The sequence below is a fragment of the Cervus elaphus genome, chromosome X, assembly GCF_910594005.1.
Source record: "Cervus elaphus chromosome X, mCerEla1.1, whole genome shotgun sequence".
NCBI classification, from domain to species: domain Eukaryota; kingdom Metazoa; phylum Chordata; class Mammalia; order Artiodactyla; family Cervidae; genus Cervus; species Cervus elaphus.
The window spans coordinates 63,163,926-63,169,830 of record NC_057848.1 but is presented as its reverse complement, the minus strand read 5'-3'; positions in this window follow the sequence as shown (position 1 = coordinate 63,169,830).

Sequence of the window (5,905 nt, the reverse complement as noted above, 5' to 3'; positions counted from 1 at the left end):
CCTGTCTGAGGTCACACACCAAGTAAAAGGCAGAGCGGTGACTGGAACCCAGATTTCTGATTCCAAGTTCATGTTCTTTCCATGATACCATGTTGCTTTTTCATATACTCATATGAACCCCACGTAATGTACCATATGCCCTGAAGCATTGTCTACACAGACTAGGTATTTAATCCAGTGGCTGCTTGAATACAGCATGAACAATTACTGTGACATAGGGAGTGTTTTAAGTACTTTACAGGTTTCAGACACTTTTAGTCTCACAAGAATCCTGTGAGGTTGGTTCTACTATTTTAATTTTACAAATGAGGAAAAGAAGGCTTAGAGTGGATGAACAACTTCCCCAACGTCATTCAAACAGGAATTTGTTTATCTTCTTCCAAATTCTGACTCTTAATTTTAGGTAACCTCTGCAGGTAATGATAAGGAGTCTCTTTTCCTTTGGCATCCTGCTAATGGTCAGAAGGAAGACAAGAAGAAGGAGGAGCCAGTAAATAAAAAAGACGTAGCTCTGCTCTTAATGGAATGGAGGGTGAGAGTGGACAGGGGTGGAAGGAGAGGACACTCAGTACCTAGAAGTCAAGTCAGTCAAACCAAAGGTCCATAGAGAGCACCTCAGTAGCACACTAGAGACTCTGTGCAAACTTTCACCAGCCACAGATGGTGGTCTTGTCCAACTGTAGCCTTTGTTTGTGGCAGTCACTGCTAACTTTAGCAAAGAGAAGTTAGGAGAGCGGAGGGTCTGTTCCTTCAAGTCAATCTGGATTCCAGCAAAAGGCATACGTGAAGTGCCTTCCCAGGTAGCAGATTTGTTACATCAAGTGCCGGTAATTCAAAAGCTCATTCATTCTTATGCCCCTCGCCTCAGCATTCTTATCACTTCCTTCAATTCCATCCTTGTCCTTCTACAATTTCCATAGAAAATTCTGTTGCCAATGAGAGTCAGCATGACAGGAAAAGAGAGTTGCTCTACAGATCTTGAAGGCAACAGACAACACTGTGCTTGTCAAACTGATCAAAATGTTAGATTTAATTGTACAAATGTAACAACTTAGTGGCCTTTCATAGTACTCTCCCCAAGGACCGTTGGGTTGGAGAGCCAATTCATTCTGTCAGCTTGATTGCTTTCAACTATTAGAAACGGTTCCCTTGGGAAGAGCAGGAAATCAGTTATGATCTTTTGTTTCTCATCTGAGGTCCAGGAAAGTCACTATTCTAGTGACTGAGCCACAGATTTCCCCCTGATTTCACTCTCAATTCCTCAATTAGGTCACTATTACCCATGAAAGCTGCTGAGACTTAACAGATGGAGGCTGTCCTCAGAAGTGGCTGAGGGACCACAGAGGCTCATCAATGATGGCACTGCCCCCATAACATCTGGATGAGCAGTTAGCTCCTAATTCTTATCATGGACCAGCTCCCCCTTGGTTCTCTGGCCAGGAACCAATATGAGAGTGTAGCTTCTGGAAAAACAGAGATGTTCATTGGACTCTAATAACCCTCTCCCAATGGCTGGTCATGGACACTTCTGTTTCCCCATCTACAAAGATGACAGCCACCTCCTGCGTAATGAACCACCCCCACTGTGTGCCCAATTCATACATAGCTCTGCAGATGTGATCTGCTTCTGCCCACTATCCAAATGGGGCTAAGGGCACCGAGGAAATGAACAGACATCCTCTTTTGCCCCTAGAGACCAGGCATGCAGTCTGAGAGCTGCATGGTCTTGGGGGGAGGGTGGGCGAGGCTGCATAGGAGGGAGGGTTCTTCTCTCTATGTGTCTCATATTCCTCCATGGGAGAGCAGAAGGCTCATTTCTTTTTAAAATTTTTTTAACTTTCGTGTATCCTCCAGTGATGTTTAATACATTGACAGGATTGTACAATCATTACCACAATCCGAGAACTGTTTGCCACCCTCAAAATATCTCTTACTCCCATTTTCTGTCATTCCCTATTCCCACTCCCTGCTTTTCTTCCTTTATGGATTTGCTGTTTCTAAACATTTCACATAAATAGAATCATAAAACATGTGGTCTTTCCTCACTGGTTTTCTTCCCTTGGTACAATATGTGAGGATTGTAGCATATATATGAGTGTTCATTTCTTTTAACCGCTGAGTAGTCTTTGAAAGCTATTTCTTAGCGCCTTCCCCCTCAATTTCTTCAATTCAACAAGGCCCAGAGGTGCGGCCCTGCACAATCCAGCTGCTGCTCACTTCTTCAGACTCATCTCTCACCACTCCCACTCCCCATGCCACAAGCACGTGCTATGTGTGCTGTACTTAGTCACTCAGTCGTGTCTGACTCTTTGCGACCCCAAGGACTGTAACCCGCCAGGCTCCTCTGTCCATGGGGATTCTCCAGGCAAGAATACTGGAGTGGGTTGCCATGCCCTCCTGCAAGGGATCTTCCCAATCCAGGGATTGAACCCAGGTCTCCCACATTGCAGGCGGATCCTTTAACATCTGAGCCACCAGGGAAGCCCCAAGCATCTGGGCCCTTGTTTAAGGTCCTCACATGCGCCACGTCTAGTCTACTGCAGGACTATGGGAACTGCGGTCTCATTTCCCTAAACACTAGCCCCTCCAACATGCACACACATACCTCACTTGATTAATTCCTACTCATCCTTTGGATCTCTGTTTAAAACGTATTCCCTCAGAAAATCTTGCCCTGACCCTTCAGCCTGGGTCTGACTTTTACATGCTTTCTTAGCATCTCCATCAGAGCTCTTATTTTCTGTGTACTTGGTTCATGCCATGTGTAATTACTTCTTTAAGACCTGTCCTGTGGCCCCCCACGCCTTCTGCACTTTCACTCAAGTCCCCCTCCCCCTCCACCGAGCTATAAACGTCACCAGGGCTGGCATCACATCTGCTTTGGTTACCACCAGCCCAAGACCAGACACACAGCTGGTGTGCTGTAAATGTTCTCTCTTGCCTGCCTGCCTGAGTCTTTGCCTCTGGCGCTGCAGATACTAAATCTTCTCTCTTCGTGTCTAATTCTCTCATCACAGCAGGAGGAATCCCTGCTTTATAAGCCACGGAGTTCCTAAATGTGTCAGTCTATAAAGATGGGCTGTTTTCGACGGGTACCATCAACAGGCGGAAGATAAAGTCAACCTGACAGCTAGAATGTAGTCGGTACAAAGTGTCCCGGAGGCCCGCTGCCCGCTGTGGAATGGAGGGAATGTCCCCAAGTGATGAGAACTCCTGAACACTTCTCAGCTTTTCAAGTAGCTCCCGGGGAAGACCCGGGGGGCAGCCTTGTTCTGCGAGCCGCTCACTCAGGCTTTCATGTAACGCCCATTCCAGCGCACCAAGCGGCCCTTTGACTGGCTGTCTGTTTGACTCTGCTTTCAACACTTCTCTCCAAAATATGACATATGTCAGAATGAATCCAAGTGGCCTTCCAGCCAGCTTTTGAGGCCACACAAAGCTCTCCACCCATTGGACGCACTGGAAGACACTTGATGCTGTTTGAGAACGCTCCTCTTAATCTGCTGATAACCTTTTCTGTCTGGCCGGCCAGACCTAAGAAAACATGGCTTTTCATTTGGGCCGATTTAAAATAAAGCCACCCCGAACCATCAGCTGCTAAAAAACGTGTCTTTGTACTTGGGCGCCTTTGCTTTTGAGTCTTGGCAGGAGATTCTTAAGGGGCAAATGGATTAAATAAATGAATGCCAATCACAACAACAGCCGCGGAGAGTAATAATTCAATTCAACCAGCAGTTACTGAGTCCTTACCATGTGCGGGGCCCTGCACGCAGTCCCTGGGGGATAGAGATGAATAAACTGCGATTTCTGCCCTCCAGGAGCTCGTGATCTGGAAGAGAGGACAGGAGTGCCCATAAATAACGCTAATAAGGATGGTGCTTGGGAACACTGGTGGAGAAGTGCAAGCAAGGGGCTCTGGGAGTGCGGGAAGGGAAAATTAATTTCAACTGAGACAAGGAGAGTTTTCTTGGCAGAGGAAGGAATAAATATGACACACTGTTTTATTCTCACAACGTCAGAATTAAAGACTTTGGACTATTCTGCTTGGATCTAGATAGGGCCCCTGGACTGCCTTGGAAGTGCAAGTTCCACTTGAATGCAGTTCATTGGTTCCAGGGGAGGAAGGTAGAAAGCATCTCCCTGATCATCAGACCCCAGAAGAAGCAGTTCTGCTTTACCCATCAGCACAAAGATCCTGCTCCAACTTCCTGATGCCCCGTCACCAGCCACAAAGGTACACAGCCTTCTAGACGTGGCTCTGGTCCCCTGTTGCTGAACTGAAGTCACCTCCTCTGTGTAGTCCCACCTCATGGCAGGGATGCACACCAGTGAAGGAGCAGACGGTCCTGGCTTGGTCAGCTTGCTTCCAAGGTTCCTGTGGTCTCTGGTACAAATAGGACATCACTCCCTATGTATACCTTTCCTAGCAAAAGGTCAGACACTCACATCCCCTAGACTTGCAAAGATCTGACAGCCTCGATGTTAGGGGCAGCTGCATTTCAACAGGAATCTAAGCCTTTACCACTGGGAGCATGGGGACCTGACAGACTGGGCTTTCCCTAAACCTGGGTTGACTCTGCTTATCTGACCTGAGGGTAGAAAATAGTTTGCAGCTTGGTGTGAAACAGTGGGTGCCCTATTTAGGGGGGAAAAAAAACCCTTTCAAGGTTTAAGGATGAAAGCATTTGACAAGCTGGGAACAACAGTTAATCAACATTTCAAAGAGGTGAGTAACAGGTAATAAATACTGTGAAGCCCAGAGCCCTAGAATGTGGCCTCTGATGAACACTCTCCGCTTGACCTTGTCAGGGCAGCAGAGGGATACAGGGTCACAGGGGTTGGGAGTCCAGGTGGACTCCAGGTGGAAGAAACTGGCTACACCACCTGCCAACTAAAGAGCTGAATCTGGGCAAGTGACTTCAACCCTTTGAGCCTCACACTCTTCACCTGGAAACTGGGTCCAGTGATTGCTTCCTCCCAGAATTGTGGGAAGGTTTGTTACTGAACTAATGATGTTGTGTATATGGCCTAGCACAGTGCTTGGTATACAGTAGGAGTATAATGAGTCCCCACCTTTTCTTCTGCTTCTCCTACCCTCTTGTCTCTTTCCCCTCTAAAACCAGCCATTAGATGCTAGTGAAAAATAATCTTGGTATTTTCTGTGGTTATTCACTGACGTGAGCGAGTTAGTTGAACAGTTCAGTTTCTCTAAGGTGCTTTTCTGTGAGGTGGGCTGCAGAGTGTTCCCTCTAGGGGTCATGAGTCCTCAATAACAAACAAAAGAGCTCCCTACTCCCAGTTGAAATAAGGGAATGATTGGGAGATTTCGCCAGCAGCTAAGGGAGCTCCTATGTGTTGGTGGTAAGAGATTTCCTCAGGACCTGAGAATTCATCCCTTGGAAGAAGTGGCTGCTTGTTCTAGCTGTATTCAATACCACAGCCTTTTGGTTTTTGTCAGATAAAGGTCAAAGTAGTAGAGATACTCTGCTCTGAAGGCCAGAGGTCTCTGAGCAGAGCAGATTGAAAAGGTGCAATGAGACATGGCCAAATGATGAGCTAGGCCTGTGGTCCAGGCGCAAGGGACACACATGGGAGGCAGGCAGGGGACCAGGAAGGGAAATGGAGGTGAAAGAAAAGCCTAATTAACAGCCTTTTTCACTTGTTTCTCTGGTCCTCTGGATTGAAATACCATCTATATGCTGAGAACTCTGAAATTTTATGTCTAACCAAGACCATTCCCTAAATTTCACACACGTACATACCTCCAACAAAACATCTCCACTTGAATATCTAACAGCTACTTTAAACTCGGTATGTCCACAACTTCATGTTGAACCCTGCCCTCCAAGACATATTCCTCCTTCAACTGTTCCCATCTCCATAAATGGGATCACCATTCATCTAC